This window comes from Tamandua tetradactyla, chromosome 3 (genome assembly GCF_023851605.1).
Source record: "Tamandua tetradactyla isolate mTamTet1 chromosome 3, mTamTet1.pri, whole genome shotgun sequence".
NCBI classification, from domain to species: domain Eukaryota; kingdom Metazoa; phylum Chordata; class Mammalia; order Pilosa; family Myrmecophagidae; genus Tamandua; species Tamandua tetradactyla.
In genome coordinates, this window is record NC_135329.1 from 118996021 (window position 1) to 119022683 (window position 26663).

Consider the following 26663-nt stretch of genomic DNA (forward strand, 5'->3'; position numbering starts at 1 on the left):
TGATTCAGCTGTGAACAGGCAAGGTTTCTGCCCTTCCTGGGGCTTCCAGCCTGGGGGTACAGAGGGCATCACCATCTGAAATAATTTTATAGCTTAAGGCCATTATTTTAAAATAAAAGAGGTGTGGAGTCATGCAAGGCGAGTGTTCTGGGTGGGGTAGGATGGAGTGGTAGGAAAAGTTCTTCCAGCTTTGAACGAATTCACTATGACCTTGGCCCAGTCACTTTCGCTCCTGAGGGTCTCCACTCTCCACTTGTACATCCCATAAAGAAAGGGGTTGGACTTTCCCTCTCCGCGTTGGGTCGGGTGTGGCTCAGTCTCTGTGTTCCATTTCTGACCTGGCCAGACTGGGTGTGGACAGGCTCGGCCTGTCTGCCCGCCGCGTCCCAAGGACCAATCGTCCCAGGTGTCCCCAGCTTGCGGCCGCCCGGGCCTCCTTCCACTCCGCGGAAGTTCCCCGCGATCTCCCCGCGGGCGGGGCTCACCTGGTCCGGCCCGGCCCCCTCGCGGGCGTCCCAGGTGGCTCGGGCCGGGAGGAGCCGCGCCCCGCCCCCCGCGGCCGCAGCCAACGCCGGCTCCCGGCGGGTGCGGTTCCAAGCCTGCCTGGGAACTGGGCGAACGCGCCGAGAGGCCCGGCGAGCGCGGGCGGCGCGGGTGAGTGGCTGGCGCGGCGGGCTGGGGGCCCCCGGCGAGGCGCTGACCCCGCGCCCTGGTCCTGCGGGACGGCGAGTGCTGCGGCGGGCCACGCACAGGGCCCTCGCGGGGCGCGCGTGGGGAACGAGGCGGCCGCGGGGCGCGGCGCTGCAGAGGGTGCGAGTCCAGGCTCTGAGGCGAGCAGCTGCCAACCTCTGGGCTGGCGGGGGGCTGCGGGGTCTCAGCGTGGCTCGGGCGCCGCGGGGACAGTGACCTGGGCGGCGCTAGCGCGGAGGGGAGAGGCGCTGGGGACCCAACCGCCCGGCAGAGCGCGGGGCTGAGGTAGGGGTTCAAGGCTGACAGAGGGGCGGAAAGTGAGCTCCGGCTCCTTCCTCTGCGGCGCTTCACTTGGGCCCGCGTCGGTGCCCGCTGCTTGCTCCGTCCGGCTGGTTACTTTTGGCAGTGAATAACCTACCTGCACGTTGGTTACTAACTGGGGCTTCTGAAAAGCCGGGTTAGCGAGGGTGCTGTGACTCTAGGGGATTGATTAATACCACCTGAGGCCTCCACGCCCTGGGACGTGGTGGGAATGGAAGTGGAGGGGTGCTGTCCACCTCCCAAGGCCTGGCGTTCAGAGAGGGATAAGGTGGAGAAGTCTAGAATGGTGTTTAAAAACAGCGCTCGCAGTTACGCTGTGTGACCCTGAGCAAGTTACTTTTCTGAGCCTTCATTTTCTCAGAGATAAAATGGACATTATGATTATGGCAACAGCCTTTAGATATATGATGTTCCTAAAGCACATAGCACACTGCTTGATAATGGTTCTTTCCATGTTTTCCCTATGTGCTAATTTAACACACTATGCCTCCCAGAGATCACCCCGAATTTCTGAATGGAAGGAAGATCCAGGACCCTGAGGCTGCCCCCCTAGAGGGAGGAGGTGGTGGTGTGTGCTGGGGCTGCAATTGTTTTTACCATTGACCTCATGGCTATGCCTATTCCAGGTTGGTTTACTTCCTTTCACTATCCTAGAGGCCAGATTGAGAAGTGCCAGCGCACAAGCCCTGCAGATAGGAGATGTATTACCAGCCTGCTCTCATCTATACCAACTGTGTTTGTCAAAATTCTTTTGTTTGGGCTGGGTTTGGTCACTTGAAAATTGCTTTATGTGACATAGGAATTGATTGGGTCAATCAATTCACATGAAATGGCTGAGGGTGTTTAGCTTTAGGCATAGCTAGATCCAGGTGCTTATGTGATTTCTCCACTGCTTGTCCTCGCTCCTATCTATCTCGTCTCTTTTTTCCTCATTGTTGCTTATAGCAAGCATTATTGAATGGGTTTCCACCACAGCAGTGATCACATTACCCAGGCCAGCCATTCTGACAGTTCCACCAAACTGCAGGGGACTGGGGAGGGGAAATTCCCAATGAAAGGTCTGAGTAGACAAAAAATAGGGCATGTCCATTGCTCTGTCTCTGCCTCTCCAACACCTCATGGAATTCTTTAGTAGAGTGTAGGTATCCTGGGGGCCATATTCTACCTGTCATTTGTCGAGTATTTATCTCTGTGTGCCCCATCTTTTCATCCACTGTTTTGTTATTCATTCATTCAACATTTAATGAATGCTGAAGTGCTTGCTTTTGAGAAGCTCATAGTCAGTCTGGTTGGAGAGGCAGATGTGTGAGTAGCAGCATGTCTGGGAGTGCTTAACTGGCTGGGGAGCTAGTGAAGTTTTCCCAAAAGAAGCAGTCATGGAGCTTCAACTTGGAGATGAGTAAGGCTGCTCTAGGAGAAAAAGTTGGAGGGACTTTCCAGGCCCTGGGGTAGGGTATCAGGGTGCTTTCTGTTGTAAGTAACATTGTTTTGGCTACTTTGCAGTCTCACTTAAGATGTCTGGAGATAGATGATTTAAATTCGTCATAGGCCATGGTTGACTTCTTGAAGATTTTATTGGTCTTTCCTTCCCATCACAGGGTGACTGGAGTTTCATCATGTGTTCACAAAACAACCCCCAAAGCAGAAGGAGGGGCACAGGGCTTGCTTCTCTTTCAATAGATAATGAAGGGAACAACTTCCCAGAAGCTCTCTGTATCACTGGCCAGGTGACACTGGCAGAATGCACACATGACAGAGGAGAAGAACCTGGCAATGATTGCTTTAGCCAAGCGCGCTTCTGTGGCTGGGGGAGGGGCTCACCTTCCCTGAGCACACTGATGCTCAGTATCTGAACAAAATCAGACTATTTTTTTTTTTTTTTTTTAAAGGAAAGACAGAGAGAAGGAAGGAAGGATAGAAGGAAGGAAGGAAGGAAGAAAGGGAAACATTTCCAAACATTTTCTTGCTTTATTGTATTTTGTTTTTCCGTTTTTGTTACATGGGCTGGGGCCGGGAATCGAACCGAGGTCCTCCGGCATAGCAGGCAAGCACTTTGCCCGCTGAGCCACCGCGGCCCACCCTCAGACTATTTTTTGTAAGGAAGGAGGTGAGACTGGCTGTGGGTCTGTTGGGTAGGCAGTCACCTGTGTCCTTCATCAGTGGTAACAGGTGATGAAAGGCATGAAATGTGTGGAAAGTCGGGAGAAGTTCAGCATAATAAAGTATAGGGTATAGCTGAGGGAGGAAACGAGGTGCAGAAGCTGGAGAAGCAGATAGAGACTGGAATAACTTGTGTTAGGAAGTACTATGGGCATCACTGAGAAGTGTAAGTCTTAGGCCCACTCCTCAAAGAGTTGACACTCAAATCCTGGAACAGTCAACCTTTTTTTTTTTCTGTCCCAACACCCCTGGAGGATATGACATATTTCCATTATAACAGCAGCAGTGGCTCACTGTTGTGTTAATTCTCACGGGGTGAAATGGGGGTTCAAAGAAGGGCTGTGCGTAGTTTGGAAAAGCTTCATGGATATTTCTGCTGTGTGCTCCAATCTACCCTTTCAACCTCTCTTGTGCCCCCTCTCAAGAACTTTTACTCTAAATCATGTCTTTATTTCAGTGTTGTTCACCTGTCTTCAAACTAGTAGGCTGAAACTTGGTGAAAATCCAGTTAATGGTAGACTCTTGACTAGAACCCAGTTCTCCTGCAGTAAGTCCAGTGAGTGACTGCTCTGGGGGTCATGTTTAGTAGGAAACCAACCTCCGCTATTGGAACCTTTAAATCTGTTTGCCTGTTTTCATTTGAAGTATGAGATAACTACTGCTTTTTATTTCTGTTTGGTCTGGTGGACATTTCTGGACATTGGGATTTCATTTGGGCAACCAGAGTGGTACTATCATGACTGTTTTTTCTCCAGTATCTAGTTGGCACAAAAAGCGGCAAACAGCTGAGAAAGGAGGGAGCAGAGAGCAGCAGATATTTCTGTTTCTATCAACAGCACTGCTGTGGACCGGCCAGGATCCCAGGAGGGATGCATAGAAACGGAGTACAGAGAGAGGCCTCGGCAGTCATTCATTCCACACACAGTTTTTGAGCACCTGGTATGTGCCAGACACGGTTCTAGATGTTGGGGATGCAAGAACGCACAAGAGGGACAAAGTCCCTGCTCTCATGGAGCTTATAGTCTACTTGGAAGAGACATCAGTGATATTTGTCTGATACTCAGGTGGTGAGATCTACTGTAAAGGAAAATAAAATGGATTGAGAGAGTGCAGTAGTTGGAAAGAAGCTGGGTAGTGTGGGAAAATTTTGAAGTGTCTTCAAAATAGTTTCTAGCAGAGGAACGTGGCATGGGAGGGTATGGTGTCGAGCAAAAAAAGACTAACGCTCCGACTTGGAAGGAGAGGGTTAAGTATTGTAACTCGATCTTATGGTATTTCTTTCATGCAAGATTTCTTTGTTTGTTTTACTTCACATTGTTCCTAAACATGAATTTCAATGACTTACAAAAACATGGAACCAGGTGTTGAGAAGTGAGTGAAGAAATATGAGCAACGGGAAAATAAGCCTCATTTCTTTCATCATCCTATTCCAGAACTGTTTAGTTTTGGTAGCAGTGACAGAGGAAGTATAATGATTAAAAATGTGACAAATCATGCTTAAGATTCATCATTTCAAAGGTGAGAAAATAAGTTTTGATGCCACAGAAACTTACGACTTTTTTCTTGTTGTTCAAAGAAAATTTTATTTGCTAGGGAAAGTGGTTTATTTCCTGATTCCAAAGAAAACTATTTATGTAAAAAAAATTCAATATAAAGTGCATCAAAAGTTAACAGAGATCAAAAGCCTAATTCCAGGCCAAATAAATGCTAAAATGGAAATTGGTGAGAGCTTATAGTTGGGCTGGCTGGACAAAATATACAAAGTAAAATAAAATTTTACAGCATGTAAGAATTGTCGAGAAGAAGCTCTGATGACCTATTTTTATTGGATAGTTTTTTTTCTTATTATTGAGTTTTGGGGGTCCTTTATATAATCTGGATACAAGTTCTTTTTCAGAAATATGATTTGCGAATACTTTCTTCCAGTCTGAGCCTTATCTCTTTTAATCCCTTAATATTTTCTTTCTCAGAGCAAGAGTTTTAAATTTTGATAAAGTCCAAGTTATAAACATTTTTTTATGGGTAAAACTTTTATTAGATTATCTAAGAATTCTTTGACTAGCCAAAAATCTAAAAAATTGTGTATATTTTCTTCTAGAAGCTTTTTATTTTATGTATTACATTTTGGTTTGTTCCATTTTGAGTTAACTTTTTTATAAGGTGTGAAGTATGGATTAAGAATATTTTAATTACTTTTTGACATGCAGAGGTCCATTAATTCCAACATCATTTGTTATAAAGGCTATCCTTTTCCTCACTGAATTGTCTTGGCACTTTTGTCAAAAGCCAATAGACCATTGGGGAAGCCTTCTTGACTAAAAGGGGGAAGAGGGAAATGAGACAAAATAAAGATTCAGTGGCTGAGAGATTTCAAACAGAGTTGAGAGGTTACCCTGTAGATTATTCTTATGCATCGTGTAGACATCCCTTCTTAGTTTATGATGTATTGGAGTGGCTAGAGGGAAGTACCTGAAACTGCTGAGCTCTGTTCCAGTAGCCTAGATTATTGAAGATGATTGTATAAAGATATAACTTTGAAAAGAATATCGCTTGACCGTAAATGTAAGGGTTTATTTCTGGACTTTCAATTCTGTTCCATCGATCTATATGCCTATCTTTGCTAATACCACACTGTCTTTCTAATAAATTTTGAAAGCAGGCAGTCTAAGTCCTCTACCTTTATTCTTTTTCAAAAGTGTTTGGCTCTTCTAATTCCTTTCCCTTTCCATATAAGTTGTAGAATCAGGAGTTTCTAAGAAATATTCCTGCTAGGGTTTTGACTGAGATTGTATTGATTCTGTAGCTCAATTTGGGAAGAATTGGTATCTTAATAATATTTAGTCTTCCAATCCATGAGTAAGGTGTGTATCTCCATTTATTTAGATCTTCTTTGATTTATTCTACCAGTGTTCCATAGTTTTCAGGATACAGACCTTGTAATGTTTTGTGAGGTTTATACTTTAATTTTTGTAGTGAACAATGTATACTAGTATATAGAAATATAACTGTTTTTAGATGTTGATGTATTTGGTGACCTTATTAAAGTCATTTAGTTCTTCTAGAAGTTTTTTGTTTTTTTTTTCCCCCAGTAGATTCTTTGGAATTTTCTATGTAGACATTCATGCCACCTGGGAGTAGAGATGATTTTATTTCTTCCCTCCCAATCTGAACACCTTTTATTTCATTACCTTGCTTTATTGTACTGGCTAGCAATTTCAGTACAGTGTGGCATAGGAGTGGTGAAAGAAGACATCCTTGCCTTGTTTCTTATTTTGGGGGGGGGGGGATAATCAATTTCCCACTATTAAGTATGATGTTAGCTGAGGTGTATTTTTTTTTCAGAAGCCCTATCGGGTTAAGAAATTTCTCTTATAATTCTAGTTTACTGAGAGTTTTTATTATGAATGGATGTTGAAGTTTTGATGCCACAAAATTTGCCAAATGTTTTTTCTGTGTCTATTGATAGGCTCATATGCTTTTTCTTCTAGGTGTGCTATTATTTCTCTCTTCAATGTTTAAGAATTACTAGTGAAACCATCTGGACCTAGAATTTTCTTTAAATTTAACTTCTTTAATAGATATAGGAATATTTAGGACACTTATTTCTTCTAGTTTTGGTGGTTTGTGTCTTTCCAGGAATTAGTCCTTCGATTTCACTGAATGTGTCAAATTTATCAGCACAGAATTGCTTATATTAGTCCCTATTATCTACTTTATGTCTGTGGGTTTGCCACTGATATTCCTTCTTTCATTGTTGAGGTTGGTAATTTGTGTCTTCAGCTTTTTTCTTGCTCAGTCTGATTAGAAGTTTATCAATTGTATTGCTCTTTTCAAAGATTCAGATTTTGATTTCATTGATCTTGTCTCTTATTTTTATGTTCAGTTTCATTGATTTCTGCTCTTATCTTCATTATTCCCTTCCTTCTGCTTGCTTTGGGTTTATTTTATTTTTCTGTTTTCTTAAGAGGTAAGCTTATATTACTGATCTAGGACTTTATTTCTGTTCTTCTATAAACATTTAATGCTATGAATTTACCTCTAAGCACTCCTTTAGCTGTATTTTGCCATTATAATATGTGTATTTTCATTTTGTCATTTTGTTTAATATATATTTAAATTTCTTTTGAGACTTCCTCTTGACCCATATTTTTTTTCTCTGTTTGTTTAATTCGGATAATTTCTATTAACCTATTGTCAAGTTCATTGATTCTTTTCTTGGCTGTGTCAAGTCTACTCATGAGCCTATGGAAGCATTCTTCATCTCTGTTAACTCTTTTGCCTTTCAAGCATTTTTAAAAAGGTATAACCGCCTTAACTTTTATTGTAGCTTATCTAATGTATTGACATTTTTACTTTTCTATCCAATAAGTTAACAACCAGCTCAGTGTTTTTCAACTCCAAATCCCTATATCAATAACTAACCTAAGCTAACTTAGCTAGCCTAAGTTAGTCAAGCATTTTTACTGGCTTCTTTCTTTAGGTTTCTAACTCTTTGTTGAAATTACCCGTCTGACCTTTCATGTTGTCTTCACTTTTCATTAGTCTTTTACATATTAATCATACTTATTTAAAATTCTCTGTATGATTGTTTCAACATCTGTCTCATATCTGTGCCTGTTTCTGTTAATTGCTTTGTCTCTTAGCAGTGTGTTATTTTTTTTCTTGCTTTCTGTCTGCTCTGTAAAGTCTTATCCAGGATTGGATAAGGAAATATGGGTCCTCCAACTTTGTTTTTCTTTCTCAATATTGTTTTGGCTATTCTGGGTCCTTTGCATTTCCTTAAGAATTTTAGGATCAGTTTGTCCATTTCTGCAAAAAATCCAGCTGGAATTTTGATAAGGATTATGGTGAATTTATAGATCAGTTTGGGAAATACTGCCATCTTAATCATATCAAGTCTTCCAAGCATGAACACAGAATGATTTTTCCTGTTTATTTAAGTATTTAATTTCTTTCAATAATGTTTTTGTACAAGTCTTTAATGTCTTTTGTTAAATTTATTCCTAATTTATTTTATTCTTTTTTGATGCTATTTGAAAAGAAATTGTTTTAATTCATTTCTGGATTGTTCATCACTAGTATATAGAAATTCAGTTGTTTTTTGGAATTGATCTTGTATCCTTCAACCTTGTTGAACTTGTGTATTAGTGCTAATAGATTTGTAGTGGGTTCCCTAAGATATTTTATATATAAGATCATGTCTTTTCAGTAGAAAACTTTTACTTCTTTCCTCCCCAGTTTGTGTGGCCTTTCTTTCTTTTCTTTTTCATTTTCTTTTCTTTTTGCCTAATTGCCTTGGTTAGAACTCCAGTATTATATATATATATAATAAAATATTATATGTATTTTAACTTTTTTCTTGTATAACATATATACAAAGCAAAGAAGTAAAAAGCAATGGTTTTCAAAGCACTCTTCAACAAATCGTTACAGGACAGATCCCAGAGTTTGTCATAGGCTGCCATCCAGTATAATATTGGATAGAAGTGAAGGGAGCAGACTTCCTTTTCTTGTTCCTGATCTTAGGGAGGTTGCCAGTATTATTGTTGCTATTTTTTTATGGCCAGTTTTAGGTTCTTGTTCTTCTAACTCTGTGAATCTGGGTGATGGAGCAGGAGGTACTGGCTGATTCCTCTTGGCCAGTAACAATTTCTAATTGTCCTGGGCATTCGGAAGCCTGGCATAGTAGCTCCCAGGAAAGAGGTATTTTAATCCAACAGTCTGTACATGTAACATCTAGAATCAAGCTGTTTGATTACCACTTTATAATATATAAAGTTACTATTTAAAAATAAAATTTAAGTTATCTTCATTAGTTTTTCCATGCTGCCTTTCCACATTATTGAGTGTCTACTATACACCTCACGTACCATGCTGGGATTACAAAGATGAATTTCATACAGACCGTATCCTCAAGGTACTTGTGGAGAAATCTGTCTGGGAGGCAGATAGAAACTGGAAGTTCAGTCTCCTGGCAAGTCACTCATATGAAAGTTTGCCTGTCAGAAGGGGACAGGTGATAGATGTGGGCTTCACCCTCAGGGTTTGGGGGCCTCAGTTTGTTGTTGGAACATTCATTTTGTAGCCCATTGAATCAAATAACTTTAGAATTGGAGCCTTGGGCACTTTTCCAGTGGAGCAACTCTTGCCTCACTCAATAATTCCTATTCTCTCACCCCAGCAAATCTCTGAAAGGTTTTATTATTTACACACGCACACACACAATTTTCCATAGGAAGGCAATGTACATCCCACTTCCTGACTCCACTTGTGGTGTCTGGTTTGGGTAATATAATACCAGCCCCCGTGTTCATCTTCAATATGACTTGTCTAGGTGTCCTCTGCCTTGGCTGCGAAGACTCCTCAGTATTGTCCTTCTAATAGATACTTATGATGTGGAACTGACAAGGAAGCGGACAGTATCTGACTCCAAATCTGAGTTACCCAGAAACCTTCAAGGAGGCTCTCTATTCTGTTTAGTTGTACGTTAAACTTTCTTTGTAAAGAAGAGAGTGCCTCCATTTCAAGCTTGTCAATTCAGAGGATTAACTAGGTAAGAAGCACATGAAGTCATACCTCTGTGCTTACTGTAAAGTCACCTTTCCAGAAAAGAATGAAACTAATATTAATAAAAGCAATTAGGTGGAAACATACCTTTAAAAAGTTTACATAGATTTCTTTTTTATACGCCAATTCGGAATTGTGTGCTACGTTTCCATTTTGCTTTGCTATTTAAAAAGAAACCCTTTATTCTAGCTTTATTATTTATTATTACTGTTAAAATAACATCAGGTTATTTTCCAACATTCTACTGGCAAAATGGAAGGCAGACCTTTATGGTCTTATGCTACAAAAAGAGAATGAATTGTCCCTACAAACCTTTCAAGTTTAATTCACTTTTAAGCAAATATGAAGTTCTAGTTTTCTATTTTTTTATTGCAGTGCATTTTTTCTTTTGATTATGTGAGAGGATGAGATAAGGATGCAGAAATGCTTTCTGGTTCACATTGTTTACTGCAAATAATCCAGCAGCCAGTTCAATCAAAAGGGAAATAGAAAAATAACTACTCTATTTGTGCCTTGTAAGCGGTTTGTAAAGTTGCCTCCAGTTCCCTACGATTAAATGTTGGCTTTTCTCCTTCCAGGCTTCTAAAATGAAATTAAAAAGTGGAGCAGGCAGCGTTTTAAAACCAAACACAAATGCTGTGTAGGGATTAACCCAGCGAATTGAAGAATTACAGCATTGCAGGCAGTTATTTGACTCAGTGATTTGGTACTATAAGAAAGGCAATGGAAGGGGAAAGGGGATGGAGAAAAGGATCTTGAGAAAGTTCCAGGCCATTGCAAAACCTCTGAGGACTTGATCACTTGGGTCTCAGTTGAAGTGGGGAGACGGGATGGGGGCCGGGGGCCAGGGTGTGATTACAGCAGGGCTTCTATGATGTGTGATGAATGGGGCTGTAAAATTGTCACTGAGTTACTCTTTGCTCAATGGAAGCCCTAGAGGGACCCTGGAACTTACTAATGGCGAGGGAGAGAGGGAGGCGTATGGAGAGCTGTTCCTCAAAAAAGGTGGCACTGTTCAGAGGAAACTAGCGTTTAGACTGGCAGTGAGGACCTGATTTCTGTTCTAGAATTTTTGGCTACCTGTCACCTTAGACTGTGGTGTTCACATCTTCAAAATGTGGGTTGAATTAAATATGTGATTGTCCAAGCCTCATTCCTAAGCCTCCATCAAGCCATCTTAGAGGCTGTCTGTGTACCAGCTGCTGGGGCTCCTGGCCTCTACCCCCCAGTGGGAGCAGCTTCAATCTCAGGTCCCATGGTGATGCTTCTGCAAGCTTTTGTTTGAACAAAGGGGTCACCAGAAAGTGTTTGGAAACCACTAGGCAGCCCGATCTCAAAGATCCCTTTTGGTTTTTACATTCCAGTTGTCTATAACTCTGATATCTAGTCTGAGCTGAATGTCAAAGGCTGCAAAGAACACCCGTTAGTCCGGAGCTCTCCCAGTCTTTCCCAGGTCATGCTAGGAGGGACAGTTCAGCACCAGCAACACTCCTCGTGAGCGTGGAGCTGTCAGGGGAAAAGAGTTCTATGTTTATAGGATTTCAGCCTCTGACTCAAGGAACAGCTCATTTCATTCTTATTGGATATAGTTGCCCTTTTGCTCCAAGACTGGGAATTGGCTGTTCTAAGTGGCCCGGGAAATCTGTGTTTTGAGGCCAGCCGTATCCTATCACGTGGCCCTGGTTCCCTCTTCTCTAGGACTTCTGGTCCCTGAGCCCTGAACCTTTAATGCACGTCTCTAAGGTTGAGGCAGTCATGACCACCTGCCGCTCCAGGCTGGGATTCTGAGAGCTGGGTCTCTCTCAGGAGACATGTACTGGCTCTTGTTAAAAAAGCCTTTTTTTTACTCCATGTCACGTCTTCACCTAACTATCCCCTGTCCTGGAAATCTTTTCCTTTCATTCTTTAATAAGGGGTCTTCCTCTGCCACAGACTTTTCTCCTTCCCTTTTGGGATCATAGAACATGCTTTTTTTTTTTTTTTAACTAAAATATAATCTTTTTTTATTAATTAAAAAAATTAACTAACAAAACATTTAGAAATCATTCCATTCTACATATACAATCAGTAATTCTTAATATCATCACATAGTTGCATATTCATCATTTCTTAGTACATTTGCATCAATTTAGAAAAATAAATAAAAAGACAACAGAGAAAGAAATAAAATAATAGAGAGAAAGAAAAAAAAAAACTATACGTACCATACCCCTTACCCCTCGCCTTCACCTACCACTATTTCAAACTGAATTTATTTTAACATCTGTTCCCCCTGTTATTTATTTTTATTCCATATGTTCTACTCTTCTGTTGATATAGTAGCTAAAAAGAGCATCAGACATAAGGTTTTCACATTCACAGAGTCTCATTGTGAAAGCTATATCAAATCATCATCAGGAAACATGGCTACTGGAACACAGCACTACATTTTCAGGCAATTCCCTCCAGCCTCTCCACTACATCTTGAACAACAAGGTGATATCTACTTAATGCATAAGAATAACCTCCAGGATAACCTCTCGACTCTGGATTCTCTCAGCCATTGACACTTTGCCTCATTTTACTCTTCCCCCTTTTGGTCGAGAAGGTTCTCTCAGTCTCTTGATGTTAATTCTCAGCTCATTCTAGGGTTTTTCTCAGTCCTTTGATGCTGAGTCTCAGCTCATTCCAGGATCTCTGTCCCATGTTGCCAAGAAGGTCCACACCCCTGGAGGTCATGTCCCACGCAGAGAGGGGGAGGGTGGTGAGACTGCTCATCATATTGGCTCGAGAGAGGCCACATCTGAGCAACAAAAGAGGCTCTCTTGGGGGTGACTCTTAGGCCTAAATTTTAAGTAGACTTGACCTATCTTTTGTGAGTTTAAGTTTCATGTGAACAAACCCCAAGACTGGGGGCTCAGCCTATAGCTTTGGTTGTCCACACTGCTTGTGAGAATATCAAGAATTCAACTTGGGGAGGTTGAATTTCTCCCCACTCTCACCATTCCCCGAAGGGGGCTTGCAAATACTTTTCCAGTCACTGATCAAATCATTCTGGCATTTATCGGGGCATCACTCTGGACAAACCAACAAAGACTCATGTGCTACCTGAGATTCCAAGTACTTATGACATTCAATCAAACTATCTACATTAATTATATTAGGAAATGCTCTAGTCAAAATCTAAATTTTGTAACAAATAAACATTTTTTTGCTTTGGTCTCACACATAATGTGACATTTTAAAGTATTAGATATCATCTATTTTCAGCACCCTGCAATAATGACAATTCTTTAGAACATGCTTTTTTGTGTTGCCAGGTGTGAGTGTTTAGGGAGTAGGCCTTGAATTTCCCCTGCTGTTTCAGGCAAATATGTGCCTTTTGTTATTTGTCCCAAGATGCTCTCGTGAGCTCATAGACCTGCAAGGAAAGGTTTGGCAGAGGAAGCTTTCATGAAAGAGCTATTTTAATTGAAGAAAATATAATTGGAGACCAGAGGTGCTGAACAGATTAAGTGACAATTATCAAAAATGAAGGCTTGGTTATTTAAAAATGAAAATTTAAATCTCTTGTCTCTGTATCAATGGATCCATCATGTCATTGTTACTTTCACTTGCTTTTTCATTTAGCAAGCTTTTATTGCATTCCCACCCTACTAACCACTGGGCTCACAAAGATGAGTAAGACCTAGGCAGGCTCAGGAGGGAGCTCAACAGACAGTAACAGCCCAGAGTGGTCAGTGCCCTTTAAGAGTAGGTCCAGGGCTGGGGGACGCCTCCTGAAGAGGACGGGAAGCAGCTCCTGGAGGAGGTGCTCCCGGGCCTGCGTCCAAGATGATGACCTAGAGGTGGCCTGCAAAGGAGGGGGCAGGCATTGCAGGCAGAGAGAGCAGGCGAGTTTGGTCAGGTGCAGGCGGCTCAGCATGGCTGACCAGATGTGAGGGTGGGTGGGCTGAGGTGGCAGGAGCAGGGACCTGGACTGGCTAGGCAGAGACCAGACCACACACTGTACCCATGTGCTGTCCGTTTGGCTTTTACCCTGAACTCATGAAAGCCCACTGCAAAATTGTAAGTGGGGTGGGCTAGGAGGTTTGCACGGCAGTTTAGCATAGACATTAGGACCCAGGTGAATGGGGTTTGAATCCTGGCTTTACCTCCTTCCAGCTGTGGGCTGCTTACTTAATGTGTCTGCTGTCTCCTCCTTAAACTAGGGATAAAAATCACATTTTTTTCTTGGTTGTTATAAAGAATATCTAAATAAATTCACCTAGAGCTCTATAACCTGGGGTGTGCAGTAAGGATTTATTAATAGTTAGTTTTTTGGGAGGATGGGAGAAGGGACTATTTCATATTTTCCATGAGCATTCTTTCTGCATCAAAACACTACATAAAAAGTCACTCTATAAGAAAAAAAAAAAAGACAAAAAATAAACAAATAATGGGGGGAGGGAAGATATGGGAAGTTTGGAGTGTTCTTTTTACTTTTATTTTTACTTTTTATTCTGGGGCGTTAATGAAAATGTTAAAAAATAGATTGTGGTGACAGAATGCACAGCTATATGGTGATCTGATTGTACAACCTTTCTTTGCAAGTCTATGAGCTCAGGAGAGCATCTCCTGATGATTATATGATATGTGAATATACAATATATCTCAACAAAATTGCACTTTAAAAAAATCTCTCAAAAACACAGTGGCTTAAACAATAATTATTTATTATTGCTGCTGCAACTGTGGGTTGGTTGGAAGCTGGCTGATCTAGGCTGGGCCTGGCTGAGCAGCTGTGTTTTAAGCTTCTGATCTGGCTAGGTTTGAGGTTTGGACTCTTGTTGCCTCCCCTTGGATGGAAGCTAAGGAGAGTCATTATTCTGGGGTAGCTCGTCTCAAAGCAATGGGAGAGCTGCAAGGGGGCATGTAGAAATGCACAAGGCTTCTGAAACCCTGGGCTTCCATTGACCAGCGAAAGTCATATGACCATACCTAGAATCAAGGGGCATGGAATTGGACTGCTACTCTCCAGTGGGAAGAGTTGCAAAAACCCTTGGCAAAGGACATGGACACAGGAGGGATGAAGGACCCCCCAGTGTGAGATACCAGGCTGCATTTTGTGTCTCCTGAAGCAGAGTCTATTGAGGGGCCAAGTCACTTCTGGCCTTGGACAAGCCTAGAATCGGGCCTGGCTCCAGTTGGTGACTTCCCTGCAGCTGTCCCTGCACTGGCATTTGGGCCTTGCAAATGTACTCTTTCCCCTGAAAGAGCAGTTTTGGGGAAAACTGCACGTTCAAAGGGGAAGTGGGCTCACCTGGGCTTGAATCTAGGCTCTGTGCAATGAAATGGGGAAAGTAATATCAACCTGGAAGCTTTATTGAAAAAACTGAAGACAAGCAGAGCTGTTTCTGCAGGGAAAGTTCTGTAGACTTTCCCTTAGGCTGAGCTGCCACAGTGGCATTCTTGAGCATGATTTGTAGCAGACATGAACTTCTACGAGTCGACTTAATGTTTCAGTTCAATTATAAAATACTTGTTTGTTTATATGTGTTTTTAGATGCCCTTCTCCCTGTTCAGTTGAGGGAACTGCAGTTTTTTCTGGACACCTTGGCATTTGTGTGCCACTGCCAGGGAGCCTTCTGTGAGGCAAGCAGGGATCTCCAGCCCACACTCCCTGGTGAGTGCTGGGACAGCGGAAAGTGAGGGAGAGGAAGCCTGGTTAGTATTTGTTACTATGTAACTCTGGCTCTTGGTTCTCTCAGACTCCTCCAGATTTGGGAATAGGATGGGGACTGTGGTGGGAGGAGTCCAGTACTATTCCTTTGCAGATGTGTAAAATAATCTCCTTCTTCCCTGGCCCACTCCTGCTGCGGGACAAACGGATCCATTCTTCTCCCACAGTACAGAGAGAAGTAGGGACAGGGAAGACATTCTTATAGATTGTGCTTTTTTATTTTCTGTATGAGAATATAAATATATTATGAAATTAAATATCAAATGTCTTAAAATGCTAGTCATTTAGTAGATTTAAAAACTTAGCAATATCTTTAAAATTATGTTTAATAGTTAAGTATACTATGATGTTGAACAGGTTTTCAGAGATGGGGAGGAAATGTTCCAGAATTTCTTCATAACAAAACACTTGGCATAATATGTAAAACACTTTTTTTTTTACCTGTGTGTTTGCATATATTAGAAGCTCATTAAATTGCAGCATTGATGATGATGATGATGATAGTACCTGCTCTAGTCCATTTATTGGGGGAAGGAGATTAGAAGCAGGGATTCCAAGGTTGAGGACTCCCTCAACTGCCTTGCCCTGGAGAAACCTCTCTTTCCTCACTACATTAAAAACAAAAGGAAAACAAACCCAGAAAAGCTTAGATTCTACAACCTGCCAAGCAGACACCTTAGAAGAATTCGATTTTTTTTTTTCTTAAAGTTGTTGTTTCTGAATGGCACAATCCAAAATAGTCACTTCAAGAATAGACATGTTGAAATTCAAATGGTGCAATGCTATTTTGTTGAGTCGAATATAGGGCTGAATAATGATGAATCGGAGTTATGCAAATGAAAAGAAAGATCATCAAGACTCAGGGTGCTTCAGGGTGCAAATTGATGGCAAAATCTGTCCATATTACTCAGTAGGGGAGATGAATTCAGATGAAAGCTTTCAGTGATATATGTTTGTTAGTTTTTTTTCTTTTGCAATTTATGGTTAAAAGACTGAAATAGTACATCAGCAGCCTTTCCTGAGTATCCACTCAGCAAAGAGGTAGTTGCAAGGATCACAACTGAATCCTCCTTTCCCACTTCATTATCCAATAAACACAGACTTTTTCTTTCCATGATCTTGTATCTTAATGGGTATGACAAAATGCTGATATTAGAAACGTAAAAACAAGTGCAAATTTATATGGTACATATTGTGCGGCAGATTTCTAATATATCTGGAGGAAAAATCAATCGAGTGAAAATGATGGTTATAAATCTTGACCAAATTAAGCAGTGAATTCTTCTACTTCTTTCCTTTCACTTTTTTTAAGGTCAAGGGATCTTATTTCCATTTGTTTCATTGTTAAAATAACATTGCCACCCAAGAAGCAGCCCCTCCCCCCAAAATAAGCAGAGAATTCAAATAAGTAGTTTGTGACTCAGCTACTATATACTTACATACCCTACAATTACCTTCTGAAAGCCTTCTACTGAATAGACAGAACTGATGTTAAATAGGAATTATTACTTAACTGACTGATGCCCCAGTGTAGTTGGGATGGTTTGATTATGATTTGATTTGTTCCATCTCTTACTGACATTTCTTAAGAAACTGTTAGGTACATTTGGATTTTTGCTTTGAGGTTGTTGTATTTTGTATTCAGAAACTGAATTGAAGTAATTTTCCAATTGCGTATAAATATATATGCAAATATGCAAAAGTTTTCAAAATATGGCAGCAAGGCTGAATTATTTAGTAGAATATTTAACATATGGTTTGGAGATAATCAATTTGGCACCCAAAAAACATGCCATATCCCCAAAAATAAATTCTAGAGAGTTAAATATTGCAAACCAAATTATAGAAAAATTGGCAGAAAATATCGAATTTATTAGATCTGTGCATACATGAAAATTTTCATGACTAAAGCAAGAGAAGTAAACAGTGAGGAAAAGATGAACAGACTTAAATATTTTAAAATTTATACAAGTGAAGAAACAGGCTGAGAAACTGTGCATTAAATGTGTGACACATAAATGATTAGTATGTTATAACCTTAATATATAGTTTACTCAGATATATAAGACAAGGGTGGAACTCTAGTAGATAGATGTAAAACAAAATAAAAACTACCAGGTATTGAATGTTTTCTATGCCGACATAGATTTAGATTTAAAATCAGATTATACTGTACAGAATGTTTTGCAACCAGCTCTTCTCTTGTAATTGCACAAAGTGAACATTTTCCAATGTCACTAACTATTCTTCTAAAACATGGATTTCATAGTTGCAATGTATTCCACTGGCCTAGAAGTATAGCTGTATTTACTTAACTAAGTCCTCAATGCTGAATGTTAAGGTTATGGAAATCTAATTTACAGTGATAATTTTTTCTTGTATCTCTTCTTATGAAGCCATGGTGTATCATTAGAGTTACAGTTATGGAAAAACATATCCCGTTGAATGAAATGGAGTGATTTACAAAGAAACACTTAATACTGCTTTTATCAACAATTTTATAGGTAGCATTTGCTACTAGAACCCGTCTTAGCTAAAGAGGAAATATCGTTTGGGATCCCATGCTTTTCATGTCATCACTTATCTTTAAAGGCCTTAGTGAAAGAGACACATTAATTACCCACCCTGTAAGCATCTCTAGGATAGCTATGACTATACCATTATACTAGGGCACTTTGTCAAGCTTGCCATCCCCTTATCTTGCTTTTATAGCAGAGGAAATAAAGGCACTGGAGAAATATCTTTGAGGTCACACAACAAATTAACAGCAGGTAAACATTAAAACCGGCAGCTCCAGAATTCCCACTGTGTGTAATTAGTTCACTGCAGGCAGGAAGTGACAACACTGGGGAAAAATGGCAAATGTGATATTTAGGGACTGGGAGGCTGGTGGGAATTCTCTTGTGCTCTTCTGAAGAGTTAATTAAGTTAGTTTCTTTCTGAGGTTCTTACTGAATAGAACATGGAGTCCTCTCAGCCAGGAACCTTCTTCCCCAAGGTAAAAGGAAATACCAAGGTCACCATCTAGTGCTTTGATGGGCTTGGGTGGTAGAGGATAGTGGGTGCAGACCTGAGTAATTTCTTAGGCACTGTGGACTCCTCCTGAGAGTTTATGGGCTTCTGAGTCTGGTTTTTGTCATAAGGTTCTGATGGACACTTGATGTAACTGGAGAGCGTGAAGTTGTGAGGAAAAAGGCAGGAGCTGTTGGGGCCTGTGCACTAGTTCACCCTCCTTGCCTCCATTCCAGTGTTCATAGTCAGTCATCTGATAACTGCTCTGTCCACTCACTCAGTGTGTGTGCTTTTGCCTCCTTATGAGTGATAGATCCTGAATTCGTAGACTGCCTTTTGTAGGAAATAGTGTGATGTTTGAAAACTACTGCCAAGAGATTTGGTATGTTTTTGGAGAATTCTAGGGTGTACAGAGGCAGTCTGCCAAGTTGGAGGCAAGAGCTGCTTCCATCAGATGCTATGGCAAGCAGATTCGGTCCCAGAATCACAATTATCTTTATTTCAATGACCCCCACTCCTCACCCCTTAGTCATGTCCCTACATGACTAAATATTTAATCACCACAGATTTCTAGAGAGGAATGAATCTGTGTTCCTCTTGAGAACATTGAAAGAAGATGGAATTTTGAGTTCACTTTCTCTTTTGCCCATCTAGGATTTGCTTGGCATGCTTCCTCTAAGAATTGCAAACTGGACTCTACTCACTCCCCCACTGCACCCACCATGGCCACTGTAAGTGAGGTCTAGCAGGTTGGTGTGACCTGAACCCTTGTTAGAAATACAGATTCCAGGTCCCATCACCTTTGGTTTAATGAACTCTCCAGGTGTTTCTGATGCATGCTTAAGTTTTTAGAGGTGCTGGTTATTAACTCAATTCTTTAACTGTGAAAGGTAGCTAGGTCAGAATCCGTAGTAAATGCTTTCTCCTGATCATATCTTTTACATTAGAAATGTAACATTTTTGTCTTTTGATATTTTAATTTAAGCACCTTTTTAAAAGTTGCTTTTCATTATAAATTAATACATGCACATTAAAATTTTTAGGGAATAGAAAAGTGAAAAGTAAGGAGCAATTTTTTCCTCAAGCATACTTTGAATATGCTTATTAGTGTACGTATTAGTAGCATTTTAAAGGTGCATTTTCCTTCTCCCTATTTTGCTGATAATTTTAAAGAACTTTTTCTGAAGTTTCAGCCCCTTCTCCCACCACAGTGCTTTACTATATAGATCACTTTAGCCTCTCTGACTTCTGTTAGTCTCTGATTGCTTCCAACCAAGGTGAGCCAAGGCAGTGTGCCAGCAATAAGAATTTGTCCATTTTGTGGTCCATGGGGTGGGGGTTGCCTAGGGAGAGCGGGATGAGGGAAGATTGTGACAACTCAGTCTTTAATAACGATAGCTGCTTTGTTCATAGCTCTGTAGCCCATGCTTGTCTGTAGCCCATGTAGCCCATGCTTGTCTGGGTGACACAGATTATGTGAATTTAAGAACAACGGAATTGCTATAATAGAGTTGTTTATAATGTGTTTTGAATGTTAATTTGGAAAAAATGTTTAGATGATGTATCAAACTGGGTCAGTCAGCATGGAATGGAATTGGAAAATAACTTGTCTTAAGGTCCCACCCCAAACCCTGATCTTGCTCAATAGCATCTTGTTCGTGTTGAGAAGCTGGTTAGGCAGGAAGGATGTGCCTGGGTGTTGCATGAGCCAGCTTGGCATTTAAATTTGCCAAAGACTGTATTAGTCTTTGAAGCGTTGCAACATTTGAAAAAAGTTCCTGTGGTAAATTTTAACACTCCAGTCTCCTGTTACTCTGTATACTTTTTTGGCCAGCATGCATCTTTTTATAGCATTATTGAGCATCTAGTTGCCCATGGTGTTGGGCACTGTTCTTGGATGGAACTCCTCATCCCAGTAGGAGAGGAGTTTACACACAAAGCCACAAGCAGTTTTTATTTTTATTAATAGAAGCTTAGGAATTTTTTCCAGGTAAGTGTGTTGGCTTCTTGCATAACTTCTTTTGGAGGTGAGGATTTGTTCTCTTGAAATATGGATATGTAGACTCTTAGCATTACCAGAGAATTTGGAGTAAATAAAAATTTGGTAAATGGTTAGCTTTTCCATGATTGATAAAAATGCACGTGTCTTGGAAGCAAGGCTCTGTGTGGTCTGGAGTCTCACCTCTGCCTCAGCACATCACCTACCTTTGAGCTCTCAACTCCAGCTACAGTGACCTCCTGAATGTTCCCCAAACCCACCAGCCATGTTCTACTACAGGACCTTTTTTTTTTTTTAATTTTTTAAATTAATTTTTACATTATAAAAAAAATGACAACAAAGAAGCACAAACATTCTTAACATATGATCATTCCATTCTACATATATAATCAGTAATTCACAATATCATCACATAGTTGCATATTCATCATCATGATCATTTCTTAGAACATTTGCATTAATTCAGAAAAAGAAATAAAAGGACAACAGAAAAAAATTCATATATACCATACACCTTACCCTTCCCTTTCATTGATCACTAGCATTTCAATCTAAATTCATTTTAGCATTTGTTCCCCCATTATATATTTTTATTCTATATGTTTTACTCGTCTATTGATAAGGTAGATAAAAGGGGCATCAGACACAAGGTTTCACAATCATACAGTCACATTGTGAAAGCTATATCATTATACAATCATCTTCAAGAAACATGGCTACTGGAACACAGTTCTACATTTTCAGGCAGTTCCCTCCAGCCTCTCCACTACATTTTGACTAACAAGGTGATATCTATTTAATGTGTAAGAGTAACTTCCAGGATAACCTCTTGACTCTGTTTGGAACCTCTCAGCCATTGACACTTTATTTTGTCTCATTTCGCTCCTCCCCCTTTTGGTCGAGAAAGTTTTCTCAATCCCTTGATGCTAAAACTCAGCTCATTCTAGGGTTTTTCTCAATCCCTTGATGCTGAGTCTCAGCTTGTTCTAGGATTTCTGTCCCATGTTGCCAGGAAGGTCCGCACCCCTGGGGGTCATGTCCCACATAGGGGGAGGGCGGTGAGTTTGCTTGTTATCTACCACAGGACCTTTGCATGTATGTTTCCTCTACCTGGGATGCTCTTTCCCCTTGACTGCAAGCCTGGCTCCCTCACTCCTTATCAGACTCAAATGTCAGCTTCTGGCTGAGGATGTCCTTGATTCTGCCCCTCTGGCTTTTCACAGTTCATGTCCTGCTTCCCTATGTTTTTGCTCCTTAATACTTATTGATATCTAACATGGTATAATTTTTATACCTTTCTTTTGTTTATATCTGTCTTTTTTACTAGACTACAATCACCTTGGGGCATGGATATTTCTATGTTTAATTCATTGTTGTACTCCCAGTGCTTAGAATAGTGCCTGAAACATTGTAACCACCTGAGGAATAATGGCTAAGGGAAGGAGGGAAGGTTGTGGCTTCTTTCTCTGGTAGCTGACCTCCACCATTTAGACAACCAAGTATAAGCTATAAAGTAGCCTCCTCACTGCTAGAACAGTGTGTAATTTGGGGGTGAATTTTGAGGCTCCTCTGTTCTGGCAGGACTAACTATAGAAAGTCAACTCTTATTAGTATTTAGTATATAGAAGCATGTTCCATGAAATCAGTAAATGCCTCTCTCTCTCTCTCTTTTTTTATCTTTCCTTCCCTCCCCCGCACCCAGAGTTCTACTATTTCATACATTTCCAAGAAGTCAGCAGGTAGTAACAGATGCTGCCTGATTGATTTCTGGGAAGGTAAAGTCAGATCAATATTTGCCATGGGATAGGTAAATGGAATCCTTGGCACTGAGATTCTACTATCTTTTGTCCATGGATGAAAGGTGCATGACTTACTAATCATTTAATCTTACACATGGTATTAGCAGGACTGATAGGTGAGGGGATATGAGGAGAGGGATTTGCATGTGGCTTTGTAAATATCTGATAAGATGGTGGGAATGTAAAACTCAGCCTGGCAGGGTCTGCCCTGGCTATTACTGAGTCCATAGCAATGCTTAATTAACTGTGCAAACATTCTATTCACGATAAGACAATAACAGTTGCCTTGGGGAAAATTCTTTGAGTCAATATTTGTTTGATCTTTTATATAGTATTTTGGCTTTGCTATTCATGTCAGAGCGAAGTTCCTATTATAAATACCATTTTCAGGGATTTGCTGTATTTGCACACCAGGTCAGTCTTGAAGGGGGAAAGGGATTGGAATCATTCTTTAAATAGAGGCTTTAAGGGTTTTAAAATGAATCTTTAAAAGTTGAAATCCCTTGTTTCAATCTCTTGGCAAATAATTATTGAAAACTTGTGTTAAGTATTGTGGGAGGGTTACAAAATATAGGATAAGATCTTTGCCCTCAGTTTGCTTATAATCTAGCTGTAGAAATAAGACTTTAATCTGTATATATGATACAAAGTACATATACAAAATAATAATAATGGTTAAAATGTAGTCGGTATTTAATAAGGGCCAAGCATAAGTCTTAAGTGCTTTTTGAAGCATGGATTAACTCATTTAATCTTCCCAGTAACCCGAGGGAGGTACTATTGGTTGGTGCAGGTTTTACATGACATAGATGTGGGAGTCTGGGAAAAGGGGAGACCAGGAAAGCTGAGAGACATGTGAGAAAGCTTCAGGGAGGAGGTCTTATAATCTAGATCTTGAATATTGGTGAGAAGCAGCTGGGGCTGTGGTGGGAAGAAGGAAAAGGGTGGTTTTTGTTTGTTTGTTTTGGCTTTGTAACATCCTCTTCCCCCTCAAAATTTGTTTTATCCTTCCAGTATTCGAAGCCATGTTCTTCTTGTTAAGGGGACAATAAACAAATACATAAGTAAAACAACAGGTCAGTGTGGTAAGTGCTATGAAGAAAAATAACACAGGAAAAGGAGAGTGCTGAAGGGGTGGAGGAGGGGGTTTGTAATTTTAAATAGGGAAGGCAGGGAAGGCTAACTGAGACAGTGGAGTGAAGATTGAAGGTAGAGAGAGAACAGCTGTGAAGGTACCTGTGGGGAGACCCTTCTAGGCGGTGGGAACAGCATGTGCAAAGGCCCTGGGGTAGCAACTTACCTGTTTTGTTCAAGGAACATTAAAGAGGGCCGTGTGTCTAGAAAATAGCAAGCAGGGAGGAGAGTGGTAGGTGATGACACTTGAGACAGTTGCATGCCTGGTTACTAGTAGTTTTGGTAGTGAAGGTGATGACAGTGATGTGGGAGGGGCTATGGAGAGTTCTGAGAAAGTGCAATGGCAGTCTGGCAGCATTGCTCCTCCAGCCCTGTGCAGTCGTAGTGCCTCCTGCTTTTCATTGGCAGTCCTGGTTCAGAAATGCTTGTTTCCTGATCCATTGCTAACCTGGGTAGAGGCAAGTTGGCAGTTTTACACCCTTCAACTGGTGGAGTAGGAAATCAGTGATACTGTAAAACCCTGGGATGAGGGCACCCCAAAACTTGAATGGTATCCACACCTCAACCCTCACGGTAGTTTCTTGGGTGTATTTATGAGTTTCTTCTACTACTCCCTGCTTGGCAGAAGATCCCCTAGGAGGTATAGCCCTGGCCTGAACTGCAGCCCTTTTTGCTGGGTCCTTGGGTCAGCCTTGCTCTTGCTGCCCTCCCTGCCAAGCCCACCCCCGTGCTGGGGTAGTCAGCATTGGGCCTGTGCTGCCTCCTGTGGTTGTTTGGGGTTCTGCAGTGAGTAAAAGGTTAGGAAGATCCACTGTGCCATCAGGTCCTCCTTTCCCCAAACCCCTGTGTTCTTGGTTATTCACCCCACCATTACCATGTCTCCTTGGATAACAGACGCAGAGATTTGAAGTAGGCATGGTTTACTGTGCTTCTCTAGACATGTGTGCTGGGCTGTCATCAAGGCTCAGTGGGTCAGGGCTATGCCTGCCTTTGCTTTTTTCCCTTAGCCCCTGTCACTGAGCCACTCCATTGAAAGCACAGGTGATTCTGGAGAGGGAGGGACTGGCCTCCAGTGGTGAGGGGACAAAGCACCACACCTGGGCAAAGGTAGTAGGACTGGAGAAGAAAGCTTCAACTTTTCTTTTTGCTTTATGGTGACTCAATAAAAAATCAGAACTAAAACCAGCATTTAAGTGTTTAAGAATGAATTTTAATTCAGAAGTTGCCAATGCAACTAGTACCTTCAGAGAGTCTTATAGCCAAGCCATGACCAAGTCATGCAAAGAGGAATGTGCCTGCCTGCGAGACCCTGTGAGTGCACAGGCAGGGGGAGGGGGCAGTCAGTGTGGGGTAAGGTTGCACAATTGAGCTAATGTTTACTCTAAGGGTCAGCCATAGGATCAAGTCTGTACATCTCACATACACTCTCTCCCTCCCTCCCTCCCTCCCTCCGTCCTGTGGTTTCTGTTTTGAGTTGTAGTTACTTTCATATGGGTCTAAGATACCAAACTGAATGCTTTTAGTAGGAAGGATGATAACACTAATAGGCCTGATTCTCAAATGTACAGACTGAGATGAATGTATCGTGTACAGTTCTCTGCAACTTTCTTCTCTTTCCCAGAATCAGGGAACTGATTTATTAAGGACACACATAGAGGTTTTTATCAGTCTACTGTGGATAAAGGTATCCTGTTGGATCCTTACAGTCCCAGAGAAGAGTAATCGGGTTGAAAAATGTTATCATTATAATAAGAATATAGTATTGGCATGATCTTAGAAGGTGGTTAAATGAAGGGATGTTTCAAGAAAAATGCTAACTTATTTAAGGTAAGTGGTCTCCCTGGGCATACCACTTACTTTCCTGGAAAATGGATTAATTTGAGCTAACATTTATTGAGCTTCCAGAATATCCCATGAAATGCTTTAAAATTTTAAAGTGCAATTTATTTTCTGAATAGGTAATTCACTCATGTGATTCAGCATTTAAAAGCTACAAAAGAAGATACACTGAGAACCCTCCTTCCCATCCCTGCACTTCCTGACATCCAGCTCCTTTCCTCAAGGCAGCCCATACAGTTTCTTATATATTTAATTTACCATATAATATACTCCATCAGTGTAAATAATATTGAGGAAAACAAGATGCCTTGTCTCTCTTTAAAGAGCTTGTATTCCGTAAAACAGAGCAAGCCAATCAATTGTTTACATCTCTAGTTTGGAAACTTTCATTATATATCCAGTGACTGCAAAATTGCTAGCTGCTCTAGTGTGTGTGTGTATATATATATATATATATATATGCTACTTAAGATTGTGGTCCTCAGACTAGTGCCATGGGGCGTAGTCAGAGATGCAGAATCTCAGGTCCCACCCCAGACCTTCTGAAACAGAACCAGCATTCCATCTGTTCCAGGCAACTCACAGGCACATGAAAATATGAGAAATCACTGCTATATGTCATTTTTTTTTACAGTGTTTACATCCTGCAGCACAGTATTTGCGTGGCCCAGATGGAACAGAAAAAGGTGCATGTGGGTCTTGGAAGTAGAACTTGAATCCTCATGTTATTCTGTGGGCTTTACCTTTTTGCTAAATGACAGTAATCTTTTCTTAATTTTCCAGTGCAAATTTAAGTTGGTAGATAAACCTTTTGTGATTTTGATTTTTAAATTCAGAAATCTTCCTCCTTCACTTTGGCTTATAAATTGTTCTTAAGCCTTTGGCATTTGCTTTTACTTCTTTATGGGTAGTGTTGGTCCTAAATGAATAAGTAATACATATTAACAGAAAAATGTAAAAAATTTGTCTTTTGACAAGTTTATGTTTATGGCTTTATATTGCATTTTGCCATGTGTACATTTTATTAAACTCACATTTCTGAGCAATATAGACCTAATATATATGTTTGTGGTAGATCTCAGAGAGATGGAATTAAACAGCTTCTGGGTTTCTGAAGGGTAACATGATTTTAAACTCTCTGAAAGTTATCAAACTTCTAGTGGAGAAAAGAAAAAGGAAATGTTTGTTTTGTACAGATGGAGGAGTGGAGAGTAGCAAATGTTGAAGCTCCAATGAGAGATGAATGGGTAAATGCATGCAGATAATTTGAATATGATTTTGAATTTGAACAGATACTTGTGGAAATTTTTACCAAGAGGAAATTAGACTATAATTTGTATGACTATATTAATTTTTTTGGTAGATATTTAAGAATAAATGTCTCTACAGCCCCTTCCAACATGAAAAAATTAGAATGGGCATAGCCTAAATACCCTAAAGA

The 26663-nt window shown here is 40.7% G+C and overlaps 1 protein-coding gene across 3 annotated transcripts in view; it reads left to right on the forward strand.

Moving 5' to 3' along the window:
- Positions 1-549: 549 nt before the first annotated feature.
- The window catches only part of LYPD6B (LY6/PLAUR domain containing 6B), a 208135-nt gene continuing 182021 nt past the window's right edge, over positions 550-26663 (forward strand). Inside the window, exon 1 of one of the 3 annotated variants that reach the window (XM_077153780.1) lies at positions 550-654. The gene's annotated coding sequence lies outside the window, so the exon portion shown is untranslated. Of the gene's footprint in view, positions 655-19057; positions 19183-26663 lie in introns of those variants that run through there. The other 2 variants (XM_077153785.1, XM_077153781.1) reach the window with 2 other exon arrangements.